The 26880-nt window shown below is 35.4% G+C and overlaps 1 long non-coding RNA gene across 1 annotated transcript in view; it reads right to left on the reverse strand.

Moving 5' to 3' along the window:
• Positions 1-12441: 12441 nt before the first annotated feature.
• LOC108449612 overlaps positions 12442-26880 on the reverse strand; it is a 26837-nt gene continuing 12398 nt past the window's right edge. The window contains exon 4 of the long non-coding RNA XR_001865842.1: positions 12442-17399. This is a non-coding gene — a long non-coding RNA (uncharacterized LOC108449612). The remainder of the gene's footprint in view (positions 17400-26880) is intronic.

Genomic DNA, 26880 nt, shown 5'->3' on the forward strand with positions numbered 1-26880 from the left:
CTCCCTCCGAATGCCAAGAACACAAGGCAGCCCGGGGTGTACCCAACCCCAGGTGAAAGAGAGTAGCCAGTTGGACCCCTCCCTCTGTTGCCAGGTCTTTTTTTTTTCTTAAGCACCCAGTAATTTGTTGCCCTGGAAACATATATGGGAAAAATTATTTAAGAAAAAAAGAAAACAGGAGAACTCCTAAAACCCCAACACTAGCCTATTACCGCAGGCCTGGTTCCTACGGTATATCACTGTGTCCCGCAACCATAGGGAGGACGAGGAGAGAAGATCCAGCAGGCAGGAATTGTGCAGCAAGATTGATCTATTCAATTATTTTACAAACTCTTTTATAGACTTTTTTCTTCATAGTCTAATTGGACAAAGGTCAGCCACCCCTTGGGGGTGATTGGTTAAAATCCTAAAACATTCATTGTCAAAATATTTTTCTACTGTACCATAAACAAGACTTTTCAAGGTTGCAGGTGGATTGGTTGTTTACATAACTGCTACCTCTTCTGTGAGAGAGAAAAGTCTCTCACGGACTTAGAAAGTAGCAAGAAAATCCTTGCTAGCAGCATTTTTGTATCTACACTAGCCTAATGATTATTTTTCCTTTTTGGATGTTTCATGTTTTTATTTGGTCCTTATGTGCTAAATTCCGGAAGTCAAATGTGGATAACTTGTTTCTTTGATGTTTTTACCCACCTATGGAGAACAAGCTGACATTTCCAGTACCCAACAATCTGTATTTTCTAATCTAATACATACAGTCAGAATACTGTGTCTGTGTGACTCAGTAAAGAGATCAGCATTTCATTTTTTAACAAGTGTTGACTTATATTGATTCAATTGATTGATCTGTACCCCTGCAATGAAAGTAGTATGAATGTCCTGCTACTTTGTTATAGTCATTAAAGTTTTAATTTTGACAGTGAAGAGTAATGAGATAGTTCAACTCTATGTGTTGTCTAATGCACTTTGGAAACTTCAAACTGCAGGGTTGAGGAGCAGAATCACGAGTGTGGGAGACAGAGGAGTAGAAACTCCTGCAATTAAAGGACGCTTTGATTTACAACCCTGGAAGAGACTGGGTCTGGCTTAATTGACAGAGATTTGTGGACTTTAAGCAAAAGGATTACAAACTTGTGTTCCTATCATTATAAGTAAAATTGTACACTGGGTGTTTTGGTGAAGGGTTTTAAAATATAATAGTGTGGTTTTATATAGTTTAAGTTAAGAATGTAGATGGTATAAGAGAGACATCTGTGTGTACGTGACATGAGAAGTTATTGGTCAAGACATAGCTGCATTGCATATGAAGTGCCACAGGTGATAGGTCATTAATCTAAAACAAAGTGTCATTTTAAGTATCTATTGGATTAGAAAATTATAAATTATGATGTAACCCTAAATCTTGTGACTAGTCGCCATTACTCGGAGGTGTTGTAAAATCGCACGCCTCAACTGATGCGTTTGTTATTTTAAACAATAAATTCGTGTAGTTGCATAGTCCCATCCCTTAAAGTTATTTTCCTCCGACACGTGAAAGCGTGAGAAACGGACACACGAGAAGAGAGACAAAGATTGGGGGTGTTTCTATTATTGTTGAGGTTTCTTGCCATCTGAATTTTAGAGGCTTTTGGGGATTTTTATTATTCATGAGTTTATATCCCAATCAAGTACATGCTTCATATTTTAATATACTCTTTTATCTGTGTTTCATAGTATGTTTGAACTATGTTAGTTTGCAAAGATATAGACTGTTCATTTCATCTAATCTATTTGGAATAAGTCAATTTTAATTTGTATTAAACACGTCTTTGATAATGAGATTTTCTTCGACATGTCTTTCCTTTTCCCTATAGTCCTGTAGAGCCTGACAAGGATAATTTTGGCAATTATGATTTAATTAAATATTCCCTGAAGAGTTGCTATATAAAGCAAAGTCATATAAACAACTGACAGCCATTTGAAATCAATACTTTTAGAAGACATAATTCCCACCACTCTCATCAACGTCTTGAAAGAAGGCTTTGATTTAGCATGGATTAAATGTGGGATGGAAAGCTAACCTTCATTGTTGTTTTCACAGTCTCCAGAAATGTCATTTATAAAACATACCAGAAGGTTACTTGTATCAATAAATATAAGCGTAAAGAAAGTTGATTTTACAACTGTATTTGTATTCAGCCCTACATTCTTATAGGATAGGAACTATAATATCTGCTTGTTGCTCATACTTACTTACTGAAAATATTCTTAGTTGAAAATTGTCACTTTTTTTTCACTGAAAATACATTTTTGGAGGATGAAAGTGAAGGTAGAAAAGAATGAGTATGAAGTATCAGTCTTGTGTAAGAGTGCAATAATCTAAAAGTTAAAAACACACCTCCAAATTAAAAAAAAATAATAAAATTAACACTAATGCTTTTTTTTTTGATATGCTGTATTCTAAGGAGTAGTCCCAAATGATGACTTGTCTTCACTTTTTCTTTAATTCCAGTGAATGTTGTCCTTTTACCTCTTCCTATATCCCTATACATTTTGCAACTTCAGTTTCCTTGTACTGATACATTTACTTTTCAAAAAATAGACAAAAATAGTCTGAAATTCCAAAATTCAGAATACTTTATACATTTGTTTTTAGTATATAAATGTAAACAATATCAGCAAAAATAAATGGGGAAAAAAACCTAACTGAAAAGAAAAAGGAAATTTATTGTCTTAAATCATGGGTGTATTTTGATATTACGTTAGGACTTTATGCTAAGGAAAATTCTGCTTTGATTTAATATCAGCCTTTAATATTTCCCATTGTTAACCTTTTTCCATCTTTTAAAATTAGTGGTCCTAATTTTAGAGACACTAAACTAGAAGGATCACTAAGATTAAAGGAAATTCTCAAGAAGACAAAAGAATGTCTTTGTGGTTAAGTCTAGAAACACTTGCCTATTAGGCAATTGTCTAATTCCTTCTTAACACTCTTGTGTTGGAGTATTGGCAGATTCCTTGATGCATATTAGTCTGTACTCCTTCCCAAACTTTTGGTTTTCATTTTGCTGAAGCCTTGATACAGAATTTCCTAACGATGACTTAAAGAGATTAGTTGCTTAAAACAATATGTTTTTCTATCTGCTTCAAATTTTCTGTCTTCCAATGTGACTGAACAACCACAAGTTCTTGTCTTATGAACCATTTTGAATAATGCTACTTCACCTCTTCATGTACACCATACACTAAACATGCCTGTTTTCTCTTATTTACCTGCTGCTCTAGCCTTTCCAGGATCGCTGCAATTTTAGCTATCAATTCAAACAGAAGATTGCAACCTCATGTTTGCTGGGGATCTGTATATGGCGTCCTTATTTAGAGCAGGTGAAAAATGTAAGTGAATTCATACATTAACTAAAAAAGGGCAGGAAATATTCAATATCCACACTGCCATATCAACACCCACAGTGCTGTATGAACAGATAAAAGTCTCAGCTGTAAGCAGAAAACTTTAACTCATTATCTTCATTTCAAGAAGATGAATAAAACTTAGTATCAGCTGCTTCATTTTGAAAAAGATGCACTGAACTCAAATGAGAAGGAAATGGAAGAGAAACAGTATTAGCAATATTTCCTCACATAGAATCTGCAAATTGCATTCACCATCACTGCTCATTCTAACAAAAAAAGGGGAAGGGACAATACCCAAAGCCCTGCAAACCATTGCATGTCATGTTAACACCAAAATATGAACTAGAGATATTTGACAGCTTCTTACATTCTTACCTATGAAATGTTACTACCTTAACTCCTGTGCCATGGGTGTAGGGGTGATGTGTACGCAGCTGAACCAGTACATGAGGAAGAAGCAAGGACTTGCAAAGGTAACCAGCCAAATGGAATACTAGTGAAACCTATGTACCTGAATGTGCATTGCATCTTGTATATCTAATGCTAAACAAGAGAAGTGAGAAGCTGGGATTATAGAGAATAAGGTCTAGGATTGTGGATGGCTCTCAATATCAGGAAATTACTTGACAGCATGGAAAAGACACCAAGATTATTAACATTACTATTGTTATTTCCATCATTATGTGGTGGTGATGGGAGCTAACTACAGGTAAATATGAAGTTTTCAATGCCAAAAGGAGAGCAATTTTATTCATGAATTCAGTAAAGAATTAAATATTTTAGTATAAGCATTTGAATAATAGAAGTGTGATCCATCTGTCAAGATGCTGAGCTTCCAGAGGGGAATGTAAGATACATCTATGCAGACATCTTTAACTGAGATGGTTACTGAGTTTCCTGCCAGTCAGAGAGAAATGGGTACATGAGGGAAATAATTCAAGTCAGCTTAATAAAAATGTTTAAACCAGGTCAGAGTAACTGTCACCTGAACATAGTCTCATTTTACAAAAGCCTTTCTTGCATGATTATTTTAAATAAAGTTCTGTTGCCTAGAGAGGAGAGAGAGGAGAAAACTGATTTGATTTTTGTGACCCCTCAGTTCCACAACTGCAAATGATCACTGGGAATTGTCTGCAACCTATGGTAATTTATCATGAGTTACTCAAGGGATAAGAGACATTCTTACCATGCTGGTGTATTTTTGTATCTAAAAGAGACAAAGATTCAGAATAAACTCTAGCTGGGTCAGGTGAAAAATTTAGGAATCTTTGACAATAACACTGTATTACAATAATATTAACATATGTTTACAGTGTGTGGCTTTCACACAGGTCCATTAGGTCAGGATTTGACATTTATAGAATTCTTTGAACCGTATTTATATGTTACAATTTTTCTTGAATCAGTTCCTTTACTCTGGCATCCATTGCTCATCAGGTTTTTGGTGCATTTTTTTTGAGGTTTTGCTTAGAAACTTAAGTCTAGGAATGCTTTAAGAACAACTGCAAGCCTCTATCAGTATTTAAATGCTGTTAGCTTCAGCAGTTGAAAATAGTCCCCTTGAACATGTGGATGATGACACACACAAGACAATCCTATCTGCAGGAGCTGAATTTTTATTCTGCTTGCCAAAGGCGAGTCTGCACTGGCAGTTTTTCTACTCAAGTGCAGGTGTTTTCCCCTCTGCCCACGGCTGTTGTGCATGACAGATGGACCAATAATATAAAAAAGCAAATTCTGAACTTAGCATTTAAGAGCATTTGAAGATAACTTTTGAACAGGAAAAACTGTTTATATTATTTTGATTATCTGCAACTGCATTATTCTTCTGTTTAAGGATTTTAAATAAGGAATAATCTTATGTTACCATATAGACTAAAAAGAGGGACTCTCCAGACACTGAGTAGCTGTTGTGCAAGATCACTTTGCTCAAATTAAGAAGTATACCATCTGGCAGGTGTCTTGTACCTGTCATTGGGGATGACGATCAAAATAAAGACTCTTTTTGAGCAAGAATATAATATACATATCTATAAGTCTTACCTGTTTGGGATTTAGAGGTGTCATTTATCATGCTCTCTTGTATCTTCCTGTTTTCATCAGCCCAAATTCTGAGATCTCATCCCAAAGAAAATATACAAAACCTGTTTTATTTAATGCAGGTGAAACAAGTTGTGACTAATCTGGTAACACTTCTGTGGGTCAGAGCCTTGTTATGTACTTTTTACACATTTTTAATGACTTATATTTGTTTCTCGCCCATCCCAATGCCACTGTAGAAACTCACTATTCCATCTTTGTAATCAGCTCTCAGACACAGTTGGAGATATTATAAATAAAAGTCTCACTGGAATTTTTCAGTTATGGACTGACTCCATGAGGTAAAAACCCCCAGAATTAACAATTTTGAATTAAAGAACCAAAACTTTATACGTAATTTTCCAATTACTATTTGATCTTTAATCAACTATCAAGTGAGCATAAACCTGGTATTAACTAACTTCTCTCTGAAAATATTTGTTGATTGCAATCTTCAGTAGAATATTTTCATTCCAGCGAAATCTCGTGTTAGCCCACACTCCCATTTCTTTAGCATTCATTGATTGAAATTTTCTATTATCTAAGTTGTCCATGCCTTCGAAATACACAAGCTTCTTTGGTGTATGTCATCAGAGATGTCAAGCAGTACAGGTATAAAATGACAGTACTTTGATTTTATTTTCCTAAACTACTTTCCTTCCCTCCTTCATAAATCAACTTAATTCCTTACTCCCTTCTCTCCCCACACACAGGATTTCAAAGAGAAAGCTCTTCTCCCTTGCCTTACTTCCTTCTGCTATGTTTTGTTTGGTTGTGAATTTGTTTTTTCTTGTTACATAACAAATTCTATTAGTTGCCATGAAAAAAAATTACACATATTGATATCAAGGGCTCTAAATTTTTATATCTCTCACACATTTTCCATGTGTACTGGGCTGAACCAATATTGCTGTTTCTTGTTTTAACCTAATAAGTTTGCCATGTCTATGTCTTGTAGACCCACCTGTTTTGTTTTATTCTGCTGGTAACTTTTAAAGTGCAAACATAGATTCCACATATTCAGCTTGTCCCACCAGTGTCCTGCATCAAAAGCTGTAAGAGACACTGGAGGTTTGTAAGAAAACATTTGAATACCGACTCCCTGGGTCATCCTATACAATCTTCCCCCCAACCCCAACCTACCCTGTTACAAAACTCGTTCTTTGAGAAATAGAAGGAACATATTTCAGCATGAGTAACTTAATTTGAGTACCTGTATATCCATGTTGAAGAATTTTTTTATATAAGCCTCCAAGTTAAAGTAAAATAGACCACCGCATTCTTTTAAAGCTTTCAAATTATGATTGTAACATGCTAATAAAATGTAAAGATAAAAGTGCAACCAGAAAATATGTACCTTTTTCAATATATTTGAAGGTATTCTATGATAAGTTCCTTAAACAATCACGTTGATCTAGCAAAGTTATTTTCTCAGCTATCTCTGAAATCTGATAGCAAATTAACCCAATTGCATTGAGCATTATCCAGCCTCATCTGAAGCACATACTTTACATGAGCTATAGAGGCTCCTCCTTCAGTCTGGTATTATCACCTAATGAAGCTGTTCTTAATGAAAGAATTTCTTTTTGGCCCTTAGATTTGAAGATCTGACCATATAAACCCTGCTACTTCTTTCTAATAAATTGTTATTGCCAGTTTGTATATGCTTTGCTGCATATATTATACAGAGGATAGTTCTAGTAACTGTTTTGAAAATTAGGATGGCAAATGAGATAAGACTATATTATGAATAGCAGCAAGAAATAAAAGAAGATGAAAAAAACTCTATCCCTTTCTATCGGGTTGTGCTTGAATATAAATGTACAGTGTATGAGTTTACTAGTTTAGTCATGAATGTGACAATCAGATTAATAAATTTTCCTTGGTTGAAAGTGAAAATAAACAGCAAAAATGTCAGTAAAAAAACCCCAAAACCAAAAATGATGTTTAGACAATGATTTATGATGTGAAACTGTTGAATTTATGAGATACTGTGGTCCCCCCTAAAATGGTTCTCATCTCACACCCATACATGAGACACCAGACTGCTCACACATATGTTTCACCATTAGTAAACAGTGCAGTTTCTAACTTTGTTCATACATAAAGTGTGATTTAAAAAGCACTTAAGACCATTGTCAACAATATTAGTGGTCTTTAGAGAAAATTTTGTGATTAAATAAATGTCTTTCCTATTCTCTTCTTTGAATATATAACAAAAATTACATTCCTGTAAATATCTTAAGACAATATTTAACTTGTCATACTCTCAGAGCATGCAATTTTTTTTCCGTCATGTGTTTTCAGGAAAGTTCTATCAGACAGAACATCAATTATATTTTCAGCACAGTTTTCTGCTAAGGGAGTTCTATGACTTTCTTTTACATGTTTTAGAGTTTTTAAACTATGATTACAAAAGACAATATTATGGGTATTTTTACTTGAGTGTAAGAAAATTTTTAAAATAGTATAACATAGAAGTAACACTTTGGATAATTATATATGTTTTAGAGTGAAAACTAGTCCATTTGTTTAAAACAAGTATCATACATACAATTATGAGGTACTTGAATACCTTGGTTCACTATGGCAAAATAAATGAGAAAAAAAGGAAAATATTTTGGAATAAAAAGTGGAACTCCAACCAAAAACTTTTAAATACCTTCAAAATTTTAAGTTTTTATTTTTCATATTTTGAAAGTTGTGTCATTTCAATCAAGGAAGATTCAGGATTTCAGGTTAAAGATGGAAATTTGAAGTGGAAAGCAATTTCAATGACTGAAGCTAAAATTCATGTAGAACACACCTGTGATAACAGTTCTGCTTACAGATTTTGAAGATGAAACTATTTAATCTTACTGAAAAGTTAATGCTAATTATGAAATTATTAGATCACTTGTGATTTAGATTTGCAGGACATGTAAAATACAGGTTTTTTACAGTGGATGTGACAAATCAAGGTAAAGTTATTTTGAAACTTTTGACCAAAAAATATTAAGATCTAAATGTAAGGAATTGACAGTGAGAATTATCTGTGCCTTACTCTCCAAGACAACTGATAATGCTTCTAATAGGCTTAACTTTAGTTTTGTTTGACTTTTTTCCTGGTTTGCTTTGGTTTTCTTTTTCTGGTTTTTGGGGGTTTTTGGTTTTGTTTCTTTTTTTTTGGTTGCTATGGTGATGTCCATTTTTTGTTTTGGTTGGTTGACTTTCTTTAGTTTACGTTTGTTTAACACTTCTCCATATCCCACCTTAATGGGGCTTAATCTTGGCTTAATGAATCTCAGGTCAGTCAAATTTGGTCTGAATTTGCATGAATGTTTGCAAGAGAGAAGAAGAAATATGATATTTGGCAAATTTAGATCCACTGCCCACTTAGGTGGTGATGTGCTTGCAATAGGCTCTGTCTGCTCCTGTGCCAGCTACAAGTCACTGGTGAAAAATACAAGTAATTCAAATCATCAAATTAACAGTCATGCTGATGAACTGACATGTTAAGTATGTTAAAATCAAGGCTGTATTTCCACTGTTATAATTTTTATTCTTCTTTTAGATAACCATAAATACTTACTGATAAGATTTTTAGAAATCTCTTTTCTAAATATTGATGTAGTAAACTCTGGTAATTTTTAGTGGACAGAACACTGTAAGGTCCTTCAAAAGGAGAAACAAAAATGCCTAAAGTAATATTTTTGTGGCATTTTATTTTCTGAAGTAATACCATGCTTAGGTGTGTATAACTCCTATGTAAAATAAAGTAACATTCAAATCATTATAGTTTAACAATATATATTTAACCAAAAGTTTGACGTATTCTCTTGGCCTATAAGCAGTTAAAGAATGTCAGCTGAATAAAGTTTCTATAAAAGAAGATATCAGCCATAAAACTGTATGTTGTGTTATTTGCAGGATAAATTTGAGTCTGTTGTTTTTACGCCATAAATCTCTCTCAGCTTTTCCTTTAGTTAGTATGGTTAGTTAAAGTCTACGTGAAGTTTCTCATTTTCAAACAGTCCTGTCTTTACATGTTCTAAAAACCTAGATAATATTTAATTGGGCCCTTTTTTCCTCTTTGAAAAGATTTTGCAGAGTATACTTGCAATTACATTTATCTGAAAAGACTCACTTCTGCCTTCAGCTTTCCGTTGAAGCAATATTATTCTTCCCTAGTGGTTTATAAGTAGAGTTGTTTTCATAGGATCTTGGATGTTACTCTTAATGCTACTTCAAACTTTTGGGGATCTATTTATGAGAATTGCTGAATAATAAGCTCACTAGATAGTTCTAACAGATTCTGACAGTTTCTGGAATGAAATTCAAATGTAGATGAGAAAATACCTCTTTGAAATCTTAAAGTTGTCAACAAACTTTGCTAAGTTGTACAGTTGCAAAGCACTGTAAACACACGGAGCACAATGGTATAATGGCTGTTTCTATGAGAATTTATCCAGAAAGAAAATGCAATCTCTTTAAAGATACTGAAGAGTATGTCTAAATAACCATAATACACTGTATTACTTTAATGACTTCTATATTCACATGGCTTTGGATCCAATATCTTGTGGTTGTTAAAAATCTGTTCTAACATTCTTCTCTGCAAACACAGATTGAAAATGTGATTGAAAATACACTGTCTATATAGTCTATAAAAGTTTAGATTGTTATCCATATAACCTTTCCTTACATATTTAATCCACTTGACAGCTCTAGTCACAGGACTATGACTCTTTTACTGTATGCTTCACAGCTTTTTACTTCACATTGCACATTAACTGGAAAATTTGATTGATCCAACTGGCAGTTCTGGGTACCCCAGGGCAACATAAAAGCCCACAAGGTTATTCTTTTAAAATACCTAATATATTGGAATGAAAACTGGCTGAACATCCAGACCCAAAGACATGATAATTGGTGTCACAAAGGCTAGTTGGAGACAAGTCAGTAACAATGTACCTCATAGGACAATATCACATTCCATTCTGTTTTAATTTCATTTGAATTTTCATTAATGATCAGGATGATGAGACTGAGTGTGGCTTCTGCAGGTTTGAAGATGACACTAAATGGGAAGAGTGGCTGGTATGTCAGAGGGTCCTGCTGCCATTCAAAGGGACCTTGACAGGCTGGAGAAATGGGCTGACGGCAATGTCAGGAAGTCCAGCAAAGTCCTACAGCTGGGGAGGAACAATCCCATGCACCAGAATATGCTGAGGGTTAACTGGCTAGAAAACTCCTTGTCAGAAAGAGCCCTGGGCCTCCTGGTGGATCCAAGTCAATCATGAGTCAGCAATGTGCCCTTGTCACAGATAAGATATTAAGATCCAATTAGTGAGAGATGGCTCTGCATGAATTAGCATGCAAACAAGACCATATGCTGAAGTCAATAACACAGATACAATAAATGTGAGGAAGAGAGGCAAAGAGAGAAAAAGACATAGAAAAGGATGGGGGGAGAGATTGAGAGATCAGGCAGAAGATAGTCACCATCCATGGATCAGCAGTGTGCAGTCGATCCTCCTTCACCCTGATGTTCTTGGTAATGGGGATCCCAAGGTATTTCAAAACTTCACTATTTATACATTTTTGCAGAGGAATTTATGCTCATTGGCTATAGAATTCTCTTATTCTTTTGGTTAAGTGATTCCCTAAAATGAAATGAAAATTAGTCACATTCTCAGTCTTTATCTTCTTTTGAGCTGTTGGTGGCTGTGGTCTTCTCCTGCCAGAATTACCTTTTGCCCAGTCCAAGCAAATTTCAGCACAATTGCTGAGCTGGTTTTCCTTCTGGCCCATAAATTCTGCCATTATTAGCAATACATTCTTCTTCCCCAGTTTTGTTTACCTCTCCCTAGGCCTGAGATAATATTTGGACAATAGTACCACTTTTATCTCAAGTTCCCATCACTGGTGGCTTAACTTACAGTCCAAGCTCCAGGTATCCACGGAGGCATATTCAGGGGGTAGGGGGGTTTTGGTGGTCACAGATACCATCTGTCCCATAACTGACAATGATTTTTGTTTGACCAGTGGTATGTGTACAACCAGTTGCTTCTTTACACATTTTGCCATTGTGTGAATTTTGTGTGGATGCATTACCCAGGATGTGCTAACCAGATCTTGCCTGCCCAGGCCTGGAGTTAGTGCCACATTGTCACTCCATTCTATGCTTATCTCATGGCAAAGTCCTTCTGTGGTAACAGTGTTTGAGACAGGCAAATGTGCTCTTTAAGTCCTTACAGAAGGCTGATGTTACGCTGGGCTGCATTAGGAGGAGTGTGGCAGGATGGGGGAGGTGATCCTTCCCCAGCACTGGTGAGGCCACACCTGGGGTTGAAATAGCAAATAATAATAATAATAAATCATGAGCCTTGTCAGTTTATGAGTAACTAATGGTTCTCTTGATCCTGAATTTACAATACAGTGCCCTGATCAGAAAATATTTTTAAAAAAATTTTCACATATCATTTATTTTGGTGATCAAGACAATGAATACCGCTTCATGAGAAAAAAGATTTGTATGTGCATCCTTTGAAATCATGTACATCAAAGGAGATTGCAAAATTTATATGACCTTTAGAACATATCTGCATATATAACATGAAGCTAATTTTTTAAGAAAGCATATGCTCATTTTCTTGCTTCTCTCATATCTGAAGACATTTCATAAAAAATCAGAGGTAGAAAATTTATTACAAAGCTGGTCTTTTTCTCCTCTTTGTGTTCACCTCTACTAGTGTAGATATCAACTATATTATTATGCTGGCAGGATAAAAATAAATGTATGGCATCGTCTTTTTCTGCTTCTCACCTCTGACAGAGGCATATGAAGAATACAAGTTATACTTAAAGATCAAATTCCTCTTCCTCTTGGAAGATTGGTCAGCATTGCTAACAATGATAGCGTTTCTGTGCATAGATACATTTTGCTTTTCTTTAAAACTGATGTGTCAGGACTGAAAAAAAAGCCAAGTATCCCAGGAGAAATGTCAGTAACACTTTATTTTCTCTTTCTGTCTTAATTGGTTAAATTATATTCTGACTTTTAATTATTTACTGTTCAAGAATTAAAAGCTTCTTTGACACTAATTTTATAGTGAAATCTTTACACAGTAAAATTCTTTGCAGAGTAAATAAAATTTCAGTTCCTCTCCATGTACTTACTCTTTTCATAAACAGGAGAAAAGAAAACCACATTAAATTCCTTTTTCATGATGCTCAAAAGCAGATACTGATCTTAACCAACAAATGCCCCATTTCAAACATAAGCAATCATCAAGGAAAAAAAATATATAGCTTTTTTCCAGAAATGTATACAGTATTTATCCTTACCAATCCTTAGTAATTTAATATTTTTATTTTCACTGAGAAAATATTCTTGATTTCCATTACTCGTGGACATCCTAGCTCGTTATGTCCCCAGACATGGGTACTGTATTTTACTTTCTTCCTGTGGTTCTTTAAGAACATTTACTTCATCACCCTTTGCCTGTTGCAGCTCCTGAATGCATCCTGTTCTTTTCCATCCTGTTTCCTCACAGATGTTTTCTTAATATCTCAATTTTTTTAAGGCTTCTCATGTTCTCAACTGTCCTTTGTCTTTGTCTTCTATACTCTTACTTGGCTTCCTTTTCTGCATTCCGTAACTCTAAAAAAGTTGCAGGTATCTTCAATTTATCATGGTCTTCCAAATTTCTTTTGCTGTGCATATTTATTTAATATTATTTTCTCTTTTCACAGGACCACTGCTACAACTTCTGCTGTTATAAATGTCTGTTAGGAGTATGCCAAAAGGAAAAGAATTTGGACAACATAAATAACCAAGTAGATGCATTTCATGTTGTCGTGGGAAGTTCTCTGTCAGTTAGTTTATGTTTGGTTTTTTTTTTTTTCCCATGGCAAACTATGTCTCATAGTTGCACATATTGGTATATTTCTAATATAACAAAATTCATATGCGTAATTACCTGATTATAGAGCAGCCAACTAGGGCTCAGCTTCCATCTAAACATATAGTGAAAAAAGTAAATATTTTTTCTAGAAAAGTTCAGTTTCTTTTACTTCAACTGTAAGTTTAGGTGTGGAATTTGCTATTTAAATAAGCAAAAGTTGCAAAAAAAAAGTGTCATATCAACTGAAACATAAACCAACACAAACAACACATGTATATTATTCATCATAAAGTTACTTGTGTGAAAAATTTACCAATGTTACCATTCGGAAATCAAACCAAACTGATGTATAAACAATAACGTCTTTGAACTATGTGTGCTGAGAATACATCTGAGGATACACAGTAACCTGAACAACTCAAGCATGCTAAAATCGTACTTGTTCTGCTGATCTAGAATTAGGGAGTATCAATAACTATATAGACCCATGTGAAAATTTTGGGAAAATAAAAAATAAGTACTATTTCATAGTCCAATTAATAAAATATTGGATTTTAATCCTGCAGATTAGTCAAAAAGAACCAGATAGAAATTGAAACAGCAATTGAACAAAAATGACATATGAATAACAATTCTAAAAAATTAAGAAGTGCTTGAATATATCACTGAAGACTAAGAAAAAGTTACTCATATAATATTTTATGTACTACTATAGCACAGTAACATTATTAGGTACCTAATCCTCTGTGTTTCAAATGTGGAAAAAATTCCAAGTTATATAAGAAATCACATATACTGTAGGTTTTCAGCAGAGGGAAGAATGAATATATTCAAAATATGAATACACTTTGAAGCATCATGACAGTGAAACAGAAATGCATCTATTGAGATTAAAACTTCAATTCTTTTGATGAACTACCCTTGCATTTAGTTTAAGGGGGAATAAGAAATGATGAAAAAGAGAGCTAGAACTTCTATGTAATCACAGTTCTTTGTGGTAAAAATGGAGTATGACGTTGCTGATCAAAGGGTGGAAAGAAACAAGCCCAAAAGGCTACTGCTTCTCAAGAAAATGCACTGATGCTTGAGGATTATAAAGCTGCCCAGCTCCCAAAGACAGGCAATTGGGGAAGACAATAGCAGAAATGTGATCTGGCAGCATATTTCAGACTGAAAAGGCCACATGTAAGCTGATGAATATCCCATTGTGGCATCTCTAAGATGAGGATTATTATATGACTAAATAACTGATCACTTGTTCACATTCTCTTTATAGTGAAAGAATCCATATGAAGTGACAGAATTCCATCACAAGAGACTAGGAGAAACCCATCAAAGACCTATCATAGTGGTGGTTAGACCATTTATGTATGAGCTGTAATGTCTAATGAGTATATTACATCTAAAATTTTCAGAGTGGGTACTTCTTTAATGCATGTTAAGTGTCTGATTAATAGGTTCTTATGTGAAGATAATGCCTGGATCCGTAAAATGATCAGCAAAGAGAAGGAGACAAACCAAAGTGGAATGAATCAGTATTGGAAGAAGGATAACACTGCTTTCAGGAAAACCTTAGACAACTAAAATCTAGTAGAACTGACACAGAAGATATGACTGAGGCTTCCTTTGAGAGTTTTTATTACCACTTCTATGTTTGTCTCAGTCTTCCTAAATAATAACTAGATGGATATGCTCCTTAGTGATTTTAGCCTTATGGCTTTAATTAATACACAGATCCTTCACAAAAACGATACACAGAAATATTCTAGGAGGTGTTCCTTCAGCACCTCTACCTTTAGCAGACTGTGCCCTTACTCACTAAACCTCCAAGAGTTCTTCAGGTGTATGATCCCAAGCACCTCTGTGGTAAATTGTGTTCAAAAATTATTTCTGTAATGTCATAGAACAATTTTGATGCTGTCCTTTACCCACCTTACACATATACTTCCAATATTTCTCAAGGCATTATGGCTATAAAGTGTGTACTTCAGACTGGCTAGTCTAGACAAGGAGACACCTGAGCACTCAGGCATGATAATGCCCATTTAGTGTAGCTTGTTCTCTTCATCCTTGGTTTGGAGATGCCAGAAGGGGTAAGTTGAGTTGAGCACCATGTATTTTTATAGAAACATTATACAAGGCTTAAAATTCTGCTTGTCAGTTAGTTAGAAATCTACATGTGAACCAACATGCAAAAGTATGAAAGTTAATGGAACAGAAAATGGAGCTGCATGACATTAATGCAGAAAATGTCTATATTTAACATTCTGTTCTCATCCACTTCAGTACCACAGGATTTTACGTCTAACTTTGAATTACAAATCTCAAATGTAAAATTGCACAATATCAATTGAACTACAAAGGAATGACCCTTTAAAAGCCATTATATTTGCATTTCTAGTAATTTTTCAGGACAGATTCAGTCAATTGCTTTGTTTACATTTTTCATACTGTGGTTAGAGGCACAGACACAAAACAAATATATTAAATTTTACTTTGTTATACCTCTTTTCAAAATGGCAACATTATAGCATATAGGCTAAGGTGAATGTGTGCTGGAAAGCGTAAAGGATCTATTTTCCTTAACATTGCATGAGGACTTAACGAGGCAATATTGACCACCTCAACTGTCTAAATCAATGCTGACTGATTAAAAATCTGCTTAGAACTACCACCAATAAGTCCAGATACCATCCAAAATTTTTTTAAATTCAAAAGTTTTTAAAGGAGGGAGCTATTCTTTCCTCTCTTTGGCTGTTCTTTTTAAATTGATTAGTCTTCAGGGCAGATGTAGGTACAGAAATTTAAGGAGCTACCACAAGATAAAATAAGTGGAAAACTGCCAAGGAAAAAGCTCAAAGAGAAAATGACAAAATAAAATGTGAAGATGAACCTGTTAGTGAGAGACACAGGAAAGTGCATGCTGAACTGATAAGAGAAACTTTGTATTGTGTGATCAACTCCCAGTTATAAAACTTGGGGGTTTTTAATGGGCTTTTCACTTTTCCAAAAGTCTTTACTGGATTCTTTTTCTGAATGGTTCTCTAAACTGCAATGATAAAATTTTATGTTTTTGAGGACCATACTGAGAAGGTATGATCATTGCTCATTTTAAAAGGTAACTACAGGAGTGTTTCTAGTGCCTAAGAGACTACAGAGCAAAACAAAAAAAATATATTGCAAAGAGAATATTAAATATTGCACTTCTTAGTTTTGTATCCTTTTTTTTTGCTTGCAGTATAAATGATAGCAGTCATATTCTGAGATAAATGAAATATTATCTTAAGAAAATAAAGACTTTTAGGCTACCAACTAATGAGCTTTTTTATACCACAGCAAGAGGGAAATGAGAGAAAATGATAGTTCTACCCTATGGAGGTAGTCCCTGGTGCAGACAGAAAATGAGATAAAATCAGTCATCACTACAGCAATTGTCTCATTTGAAAAGGATCGGTCAAAAAGCAGCAGGCTGTCATTTGGGCAAGATCTTTGTCATTATAACTTGCATTTGTATATATTTACATTGCAGTTGTTTGAATTTAAGCCTGTTTCATTAGAGACTTCTTACATATGCCAGCTCTAATGAGAAGCTTCAGTGGGTAATTACTTAATTTCTGTAGTGAGAAACAACATAAATGGTTGAAAACTGGCCAAAGGGGCATTCCGTGATGGTCAGAGAGGGTATCTTCAGCTCCTAGACAGCATACTGTGTTTCATCAAAAAGAATGTGACCAGAAAATCAATGAGGGTGATTTCTTACATTTACGCAGCACTTGCAAATCTCTATCTGAAGAATCAGACACCATTTTGGGCCACCTTGTACAAGGCAAGCTCTGACAATCTGAAGAAAGTCTGATGAAGAGCTTAGGTGGTAAGGGGGTCTGGAGTATGTGCCATGAAGGAACTGATTCAACCTTGAAATTAAACATGCCTTAAGCAGGAGGTCAGACCAGATGAGTTTTGGAGGTCTCTTTCTGGAGCAATTTTATTGTGATCCTATGATTTGCAGAATGAAAATCAAATTTCAGATCTTCGTAGGCCCTGCAGAGAAAAAAAAAGTACCTTGAAGGGAGTACATGCAGGCAAACCCATTCAATAACCTGTCTATAGGGTGATCCTCCTTTATTATAGGCAGGCATTACCAGTTTAGGAAGACTGCAAGTACAGCATTTTGTGTAGTTCATGTGTATGAAATACTTGTACAAATCACTTAGAGATACCGAGGCAGACTCAGTTCTCCTATGCTCCCAGCATTGAAAAGCGCTCACATATTTCTCATCTGACTTTCATTGTGGCTCTTATTTCCTTTTTTTCACTCTTTTTCTTATCCAGCTTAGCCATGCTGGCAACTTTGACAGTCTGAGTGCTCCCAGTCCAAAGCTAACAAGTGGAGCTTATCAGAAGTTACCCTTTTTTTCGTGCCTCTGATCACAGAACCTGAACTTTGGTCCCTTTATCTTTTATCAAAACAAACTTTCAAATCCTTTGAAGTACAGCAGCCTCAAGAGTGCTGGTATCAGCCTTTCCCAATCACACATGGCTACAACCATTTTCTCACTGCTCCTTTGTGCATGGTGTGGGAAAGCACTGCTTGAATGAGACAAATAGAAAAATGTTACAATACCCCTTTAGAGCAAAACCATAAAAAAGGAATAGTCTTCTGAGACTCATGCACTTGAAAGGATGTCCTTGAATGATTTAAGAATGGTCTGACATTATGGATACAGCACAATTCAAAGATGAATTGAAGTTAGGTATTTAATGCAAGCTGTATCAGAACTGTGAATAGACTTTTTGGCTGAAATCTTGTCTCATTTGGAGTGTTCTTGCTGTTTAAAATTGCATATAAGGCATAACATTTTCTTCTATTTAGTATTTCATCTTTCAGAATGTGTTTTCAGGCAGTATCTGTACTTCCAAGGTGAGGGTGAACTGCTGAGGACTGCTGACTATTTTCACAGTGTCCAGCATCTTAGAGAATTGGCCAGTGCACTCCTGGAAATGTTCTTTATTTTGATGAAGGGAAAAATTATAATCATGCATGCAGAAGATGAAGTTGAACCAATCATGTCTGTTAATATGTAGTGCACAAAAAAATCAAAGCAGAAGCATATTATGGGCATCTAAAATAGCAAATATCACTCAAGAAGCCATAGATAACACAGACTGATAAAGGTACTGAGGGAAAAAATAAAAAGAATAACACTGATTGGCAATCTGTGACATGCCAAGTGAACAACAGGAGTGTGGGAAACAGTGCATGCCTTTTAGAGAAAATTTACTATGCAGAGGTAGACCTTAAAAATAATGGTGAAAAGAAAGTAAGGAAAAGAACATTTATACACAATCTCAGAGGCCTTAGGACAATAAAATCATTGTTTAAACTATATTACCAGATATTTTCCTAGTTTGGCACCGTATTTATCTGTTAAATCAGTATTTTTGTGGACTAAATAGCATTTTAGTGGAAATAATACTAACAGACATGAAGGTAAATTGTAAATTGTTTTGTGGAGGAAGTCTGTAAATACTGTTCGTAACGCATGACTCATAACAGGGTGAAATGTAATGAATTATTTTGTGCAATCATTTAAGAGATATGAATGAGTTTTAATCAAGATTAAAACATATTCTCTTACTCCTGTTCTTAAGAAAATACCTTAGCTTTTCATTTATTGCTCATTTTTAGAATTCTTACTTTGTTACTTGATATGCAGCTTTTCATGGACACTAAATTAAAGTCACAAATATTTATAGTCTTTATCTGATCACACACTTGGGATTAAATTTAATGGGTCAACATGCATAAACCACAAACATATGTATCTACACAGATAAATTAAAGAAAAATTTCACTATAGATATATAAGAGTATGCTGAAGATTTTCAGAACACATTAAGGAATGAAAAGAAAAATGGAACTTTTGCTTCTGCTTTGTGCTATACTGAGATAATCATGCCTCTGTTTAACTTTATTAAACACTTATTAATCCAATTTCACCAGGGTGTCATGAAGACCTTTCAATACAAGGGACTATGTCAATCCAATTTTGTTATTACAAAAATTCAAAGCACATCCTAGAAGGATGGATGAAGTACTTTTTCTCTGTTCCAATAGTAGAACTACAAGCACTGCAACTAGAAGGATGACTATAGAATATTTCACTAGTGAGAAGCGTGCACAGGTTTTTCAGGCTTAACAAATATGTTCACTACAAAGTATTGTCCCTTGATTCCTGTCACAGAATGCCATGAATCCAAGTCTTGTCTGACTTTAAGAGACATCATGGAATGATTTGGTGTCTCCCCTCTTCTCAGGAAATATTTCTTTCCTAGGTACTCTTAGACCCAATGGTAGTAGAATTTAACTTTTTGGTTACACTAAAAGAAATTTGAATGCCTCCAGTAAAATCTTGAAAACCTATCTTAACAGTTACAGCTATTTAGGGTTATCTGGTTTAGTTTGGTTGTTTTTTTGTTTCCTGACAAAATATTGATAGCTTCTGTTTTAGTGAGAGCTATGTATAAATTATAGGTAAAGCATTTTGAAAGCCTACTATTAAATTCTTATTTTAACAAAATATGAATGTGAAACATCTGTGAGTTTATATCCTGAAATGAATAGCTATTCAACCATAGTCAGTAACATTTGGTGATCTACCTAACTAGCTACGGAGTCAAACAATTCATATAGCAAAGTAATGAGACAACAGCAGCAATCACACTTTTTGCATTTGGGAGACAAACACATGTCCATTTACTGTCAATACTTCAAACCTGGAAAAAGCTGAGACATGACATTTCTTATAAGAGATTTCTAGTCTAAACTTTAATACAGTCAAATTCATCCTATGGAATATATAAGGGAAAATCCTACAACAAAGAGATAATTCCATGTTCCCTATAACCTTATTCATTGAAGGCATTGATGTAGTAATTTCTGCAATGAATTTGACCATTCCCACAATAAATTTAACCACTGCTCAGTGACCAGATGGAGATCAATGATGAGTTGTGTCTCTCAGGGGTCCATATTAGGACCAGTACTGTTTAATGTCTTCATCAATGATGTAGACAGTGGGACTAAGTGCACCCTCAACAAGCTTGCAGATGACATCATGCTTAGAAGAGCTCTTGACATGCTGGAGGGACAGGATGTCATCTAGAGGGACTTGGACAAGCTGTAGAAGTGGGCCCACATAAAACTCATGAGTTTCAACAAGGCCAAGTTCAAGGTGCTGCACCTGGATCAGGGCAATCCCTGGTATCAATCCAGGCTGGGGGATGAACAGATGGAGAGCATCCCCGCCGAGAAGGACTTGGGGTGCTGGTGGATGAAAAGCTGGACATGACCCAGCAATGGGCACTTGTAGGCAAAAGGCCAACTGTTTCCTAGGCTGCATCCAAAGCAGAGTGGCCAGCAGGTTGAGAGAAGTAATTCTACCCCTCAATATCACCTGGAATACTGAGACCCCACTTGGAATACTGCATCTAGCTCTGGAGTCACCAGTAAAGGAAAGACATGGACCTTTTGAGGTAGGTCCAGAGGAGAGCCAAAAAAATGATCATAGGGCTGGAACACCTCTTCAGTGTGAAAAGGCTGAAAGAGCTGGGGTTGTTCAGCCTGGAGAAGAAAAGGTTCCAGGAAGACCTCATTGAAGTTTTTCAGTACTTAAAGGGGACTTATAAACAAGGTGGAGGCAGACCTTTTAATAGATCTTGTAGTGATGTGACAGTAGGTAACAGTTTTAAAATAAAAAAGGCTAGACTTAGACTCCATATTTTTTATGAAGAGAGTGGTAAAACACTGGAACAGGTTTCCCAAGGAGGTCCCACCCCTGCAAACATTCAAGGTCAGCATGGACAGGTCCCTGAGCAACTGGATCTAGATTATGCTGTCCCTGATCATGGCAGGGGGATTGGAAGAGATGACCTTTAAAGATCCCTTTCAACCTGAATCATTCTATAGTTCTATTATTCAGTTTCGAAAGGACTAGGCTGCTATAACTAGTTCTAACGCAAACAGCACCTGGGGACAACCAATAATTCCAGAAGAATATAAATCTCCAGGTATGAAATCAATTCAAGAGAAACAATAAACTCTGCTTGCCCAGTCTAGGACAATAAAGTCATGGTAACACTGTAACTTCTGCAGTATTCAAGGAGTGATGTTAATTAGACTCAAGAAAGGAATCTATGATTTCCTCACTGAGCACAGTACTTCCTGTACATTTTCAGGGTAATTTTCCCTGTGGCATTCTTCACAACTCCTTCTATTCTAGTTCTTGCCTTTATTCTCTTTGTCCTCATCTGTAAGGTCACTGAAGTACCAGAGTATTTTGTACATGTCCAGCTCTATTCAATAAATAATAGAAGTCAGAAAATGGACTTTCTTTTATATCCATTTGCTGAAGTCCATAAATATTAAGCTTTATCACAGGAAGTTGTAGACATTTTTAAGGTTAGAGAGAGAGAAAAAAAAGGGTATCTGCAGCATGTCACAGAAACTCACATGTAATCAGAACTGAATACTGAATGAAATGAGTGAAATCTGTACACTGCCTATTGTCATTGCCTATAATAGAATATAATATACTCTTCAATTGTCTTATTGTTTTCAGAAATGAGGAGGAATGGCTTTAATATTTGATAATGTAATGCAGAAATTTGTAATGCTAGATGACTAGTTTGGACATCACAAAATGGCATATAAGACCACCACAGTTGCCTTGAGATATCATACAAAGACAGTAGTGGGGTTTTTCTTTTCCCATATATTCATTGTTTTTAGTGTAACGACAGTCTAAAAAATCTGAAAAAAAATCAGTGTTATCTTTCAGCAAGTGCTGCCATTTACTAAAAAGAAATTCATGTGGACTGTATTCAGTAGCCTACCCCCAGATGCTTATATCCCAGAAAACTCCCAGCCAGAACTGCTTTGTATGTCTGCTGGCTTTGTGACCAGAGGTCAAGTCTGAAAGCTGAACCTGAAGGATTTCAAAGAAATCTGCTCCAGGGAACTTAAGACCTTAATATTTTGGTCTCATTCACAAACTGGCATTTAAATGTGGGTCAGTAGTTCATGTCTGAGTCAAGCATGTGCACCATGGAGAACAGGTTCACTGCCACCAGTCATGCTGTTTTGCTTGCATCCTTCGTTGTCCATTTTAAGTAGAAATGAATACTACAAATCTTATTGCTGCCTTGAGTATCAAAAATTCTAATAAAAAATAGTGTTAGAATGTTTATCTCTGTTAACAGTTTAAGTACATGATTACCTAATCTCTGAGAGACTTCTGAATAGATTCATCCAGCACAAGTTTAAGTGGTATATCTGTTCTAAAAGAATAGTAACCTTTCATGACCAGTGATTACTGGTCATTATAGGGACATCATAGGGATACCACCTGGAGTCCTGGGTAAAATCAGATAAAGGATGGCGATGAAAACAGAGAACAGGCATTAAATGCATGTTGAACATACTTATGTAGCTATTTTCAAATGCAATGTAGATTTGAAGACATAGCAAGGTGCAGAGTATGTCGGTCAAAGTATGAGTCTGCATTTTGCCAAAAGAAGTCCCCACTTTGTACGTGTCTTGGCAAAGTGAAGTGCAGATTTTAAGGAACACTTAAAACTTATCTTAGAATAAAGTGTGTAAAAATTAATTTTTAATTCTGTGCCTATCTGTAAATAATGTTGTTTCAATACTTATACATGTATTCCACAGTCTATTTTCCCAACATGCACCATGAACACTTTGTAAATGTAAATTAATAACTTGTCATCTTCCAGTATGACCAGTTTGGAATTTCCTACTAGGACCAAGTAGAAACCCCACAGCAAAGTTTAGCAAAGTTCACTGCAGCAAAGGGAGGGTTTAAGATTTATACTGACACTTTAAGGACATTAAAAGGAAGAGGAGATACACTAATGAAGATGCTTAAGGCAATAGAGAAGAGTGCTGCAAAGCCAAGAATCAGGTTGATATATCCTGCACCTAAACAATTATTTCATCCACTGTTTCACCCAAAGAATACGGTTTAAAAATCCTCAGAATTTTAGACTTCACTTCTATTATTTCTAAAATTATCAGGAAAAAGATTTAGTGAGAAATATTCAATTGAAGATCACGATAAGCAGTAACGATTTCTGGTATTTAACAGAGTTTTAAATACCTTTTGTTCTAATAAATTTGTTCAAAACAAACAGAAGACAGAAGCCATTTAGGGAAGTTCCTTTCTTACAGAATCACCATGCCTGCAAATTTATTTTATACTTAATTAAATGATTGCACATTACAGCTAAAATGAAAAGTAATTGCCAGTTGATTAATATTAAATAAATGGCCTGAGGGAATTCACCTTTTTTTAGACTATGGTATTATTAAAAGAAAAATATTTTTCAAGAAATGCTTGATTTACTGGGCATAGAAAACATGAAAATATCTCATGTAATTAGATGATCAAAGACAAAGCAAGTCAAGTGGGATATGCAGTGATATCAGTCCAGTGACATAAACTCCTGTTGCTAGGAGCTTTGATATCAGTCAGAAATACACTGAGAAAATTAATTAGAGAAAAATCATTACTGAAGACATAATGTCACTGATCTTCATTACCCATCATCTAAAAAAGGGCTCATATAATTTGATAAATTTTATTATTATTGTGGAAACATAGATTAATGTTTGCATAATAATGGTATATTTCACCAGTTGCTGTCAGCATACTTAAAAAAAATTAGTTACAACCTGGAAATATAGTAAATTATGGAAATCTCTATCTAAATTAAGCTAATTTGTACAGACAAAGTATTCAGGTTTTCCACCCTAGTTTGTTTCTTTTCAATGTGAATGCTGCATAAATATTTATCTCATTTGGGTGTGCTTCTTGTTAGTTTAATTTGCCTATGTTGACACACTTACAGTTACTTTATAATAATTCCATCTCTGTTATCTCTTTTGCTGTCTTCTGTTGACACACTTACAGTTACTTTATAATTCCATCTCTGTTATCTCTTTTGCTGTCTTGCAGCAAGATTTTTTAACTGTTCAAAGTAACAAAGAGAATAAAATTTACTTCCTGTTTCTTCAGAAAATTTGACCCCTATTGACAGAGGAGAGAGTGTACTCTAACTCAGAAAGTTACTGCTAAGAGTTAATGGGTTTGCAGCACACCCAACCTGCTTTAGTATAATAAGCTAAATTGTGAGTGATAATTGTGCACCCACGCAATCTGTATGAAAGCTCGTCACAGCAATGCTTTCTGTACTGGAACAAAAACAAAGGCACTAAAAGTATGATTCCCAGAAGGGACCAGGAATAATGAGATCACAAGTGCCACCACAATTTTTCCAAAGCATGCAGCAAGACATAGTAAGAACAGTATACAGATTTTATTGGAGATTTTTTTTCCATGTATATACCGCATTCTCCTTTTTGAACAAAAGAGCCATTATTATCTCTCTCAAAAACTATATTCAGGGCTATTATTGCAAACATTGTCAGTACATATCCAAGCTATTCTGCACTGTCTCCAAGAAATACTATATTATACTATATAATCCTAGAAAAGGAAATTATAAGTCCTCTAGTTAATTCCCTGGAAGTCCTGTAATCCAAACTCCTAGTCAAAACAGGGCTAACTGGAAAATTAGAGTAGATTGTTAAAGATCTTTTTCAGATGAATTTTGAAAACCCCCAAGGATGGAAAGTCTGAAAATGCTTTGAGCAAGCTTTTCCATGGTTTAATAACTCTGATCATTAAATTTTCCTTACATTCAGTAGGAATTTCCAACAGCTTGTGTTTATTGCCTCTGGTAATTTTCCTGGTGACCCCCCAAGATGAACCAGGCACCATCTTCTCCAAGCATCCTCCTCCTTAAGTCATGGAAGTCTGCAATTAGATCTATCAACAAGTAGCAAGTGGAAGCAGGATGCAAGGACAATGCAAGGGGAGGCACAGACAGCTGTGTCACAGGCAGTGCCCAGTCTCACAGGACCCCAGAAAGGCAAGCAGAGCAGATCTGGTGATGGTAACCAGGTTCAAAAAAGAATAGAGGTAGCCAAACAAGTCCATCTTGAAAAAGCAGTCCTGAAGTCAACCCAGGAAGTTAAGTTTGCAAGTCAAGGTCAGGATAGATCTGGAAATAATTAGCCAGGATTAGAAACCATACAGAAATTGCCAGACAAGTCCATTGTGATGAAACAAGTCTGAGGTCAAACCTGGAAGGCCAATATGTGGCTTACTGTTAGTGACTGAATGAAGGATCTGTAAGGCTGATGCATATAGCTTGGGCCAGAACCATACACAAAACCTCAGGTTAAAAACAACTTTCACATGAAAAGAGGGAGAAGCCTCTGATGAGGCTTCTTAGAGGTATTTGAGGCTTAGAAATATTTGAGGCAGCTAGTCCTCTGATGCTTCTTCCAGACTTTCCTTGAGCTTCAGGGCATCTGAAGCTTCTCAAATAGCCCTGAGTATCAGGGAGATGGCTTTTGAGTTTAGGCAGCCAAATGCTGACCTTCACAACTGTCAGTGAAAACTGATTTCCTGGGCTTTCTACTGATAAGGTCTATACAGCATTTCACAACACTACATGAATTTACCAGCTCGGAATTCCATTCTCTAGTGCATTTCTAAACTTTTTGTTCATTACACAATGAAATCATTTTGAGAGAATGTTTTTGGAGTTTTTTCCCCATGAGGATGTGATGTAAACACCATTTAAAAAGGGGCTGATCTTACCCAAAACATAGATAACTTTGAGTTATTCTTCTGGTTGTATGTACAAATATATCTATTGCCTCCAAGTGCACTCATGAGTTGGTGATTTCATGTGTATTTCCTTCTTTCTTCCTAGGAGACCAGTATTGAGTGTGAGGCATGAGCCTACCTGTTCTTATCCTGGGGTAACTATTGAATTTAGTACTATATTTGATAAAGAAATATTTATGAGAACACATTGAAGTATACACACTCCCCACAAGGTGAAACTTAACATCATTAAGAAAGCAGATGCTGAATATCTGAATGTAAATTCTGGTTTTCATGCTTTACCTCTCCCCACATAGCTGAAGGTTCCTGTGTAACATCTGCCCATCTAGTACAACTCATGAGCTTATTTTGCTTCACAGGATTAGTAAGATTTTATGTGGCTAAGCTAAATGTTAGACCAGTAGGAATGTTTATCCTATTAGTCAGAACTGGCATCTCCCAGAGATTTAGATGTTTCATGTGAGCTAGATGTATTGCAAAACATTCTGAAGAGGAGAAGAGTGGTATCCAACTTACATACAATTTTGCCCTTGCAAAAGAGGGCCAAAATCTAAATGTCACTGTTTCCTCAAAAAGGTAAGCATACTCTTCCCAGTTAAAGAACTTCAGGCAGGGAGTACACCTGAATGCTTTGACTTGGTCATGTTGGTTGTTTAAAACAACAACAACAACAAAAAACAAACAGCATCCAATTGTAAGAACTTCTATTTTTAAGAGTTTTTCTTTAATAATAGAAAAGCTGT

Source organism: Corvus brachyrhynchos, unplaced genomic scaffold (genome assembly GCF_000691975.1).
Source record: "Corvus brachyrhynchos isolate BGI_N302 unplaced genomic scaffold, ASM69197v1 scaffold28, whole genome shotgun sequence".
In the NCBI taxonomy this organism is placed as follows: domain Eukaryota; kingdom Metazoa; phylum Chordata; class Aves; order Passeriformes; family Corvidae; genus Corvus; species Corvus brachyrhynchos.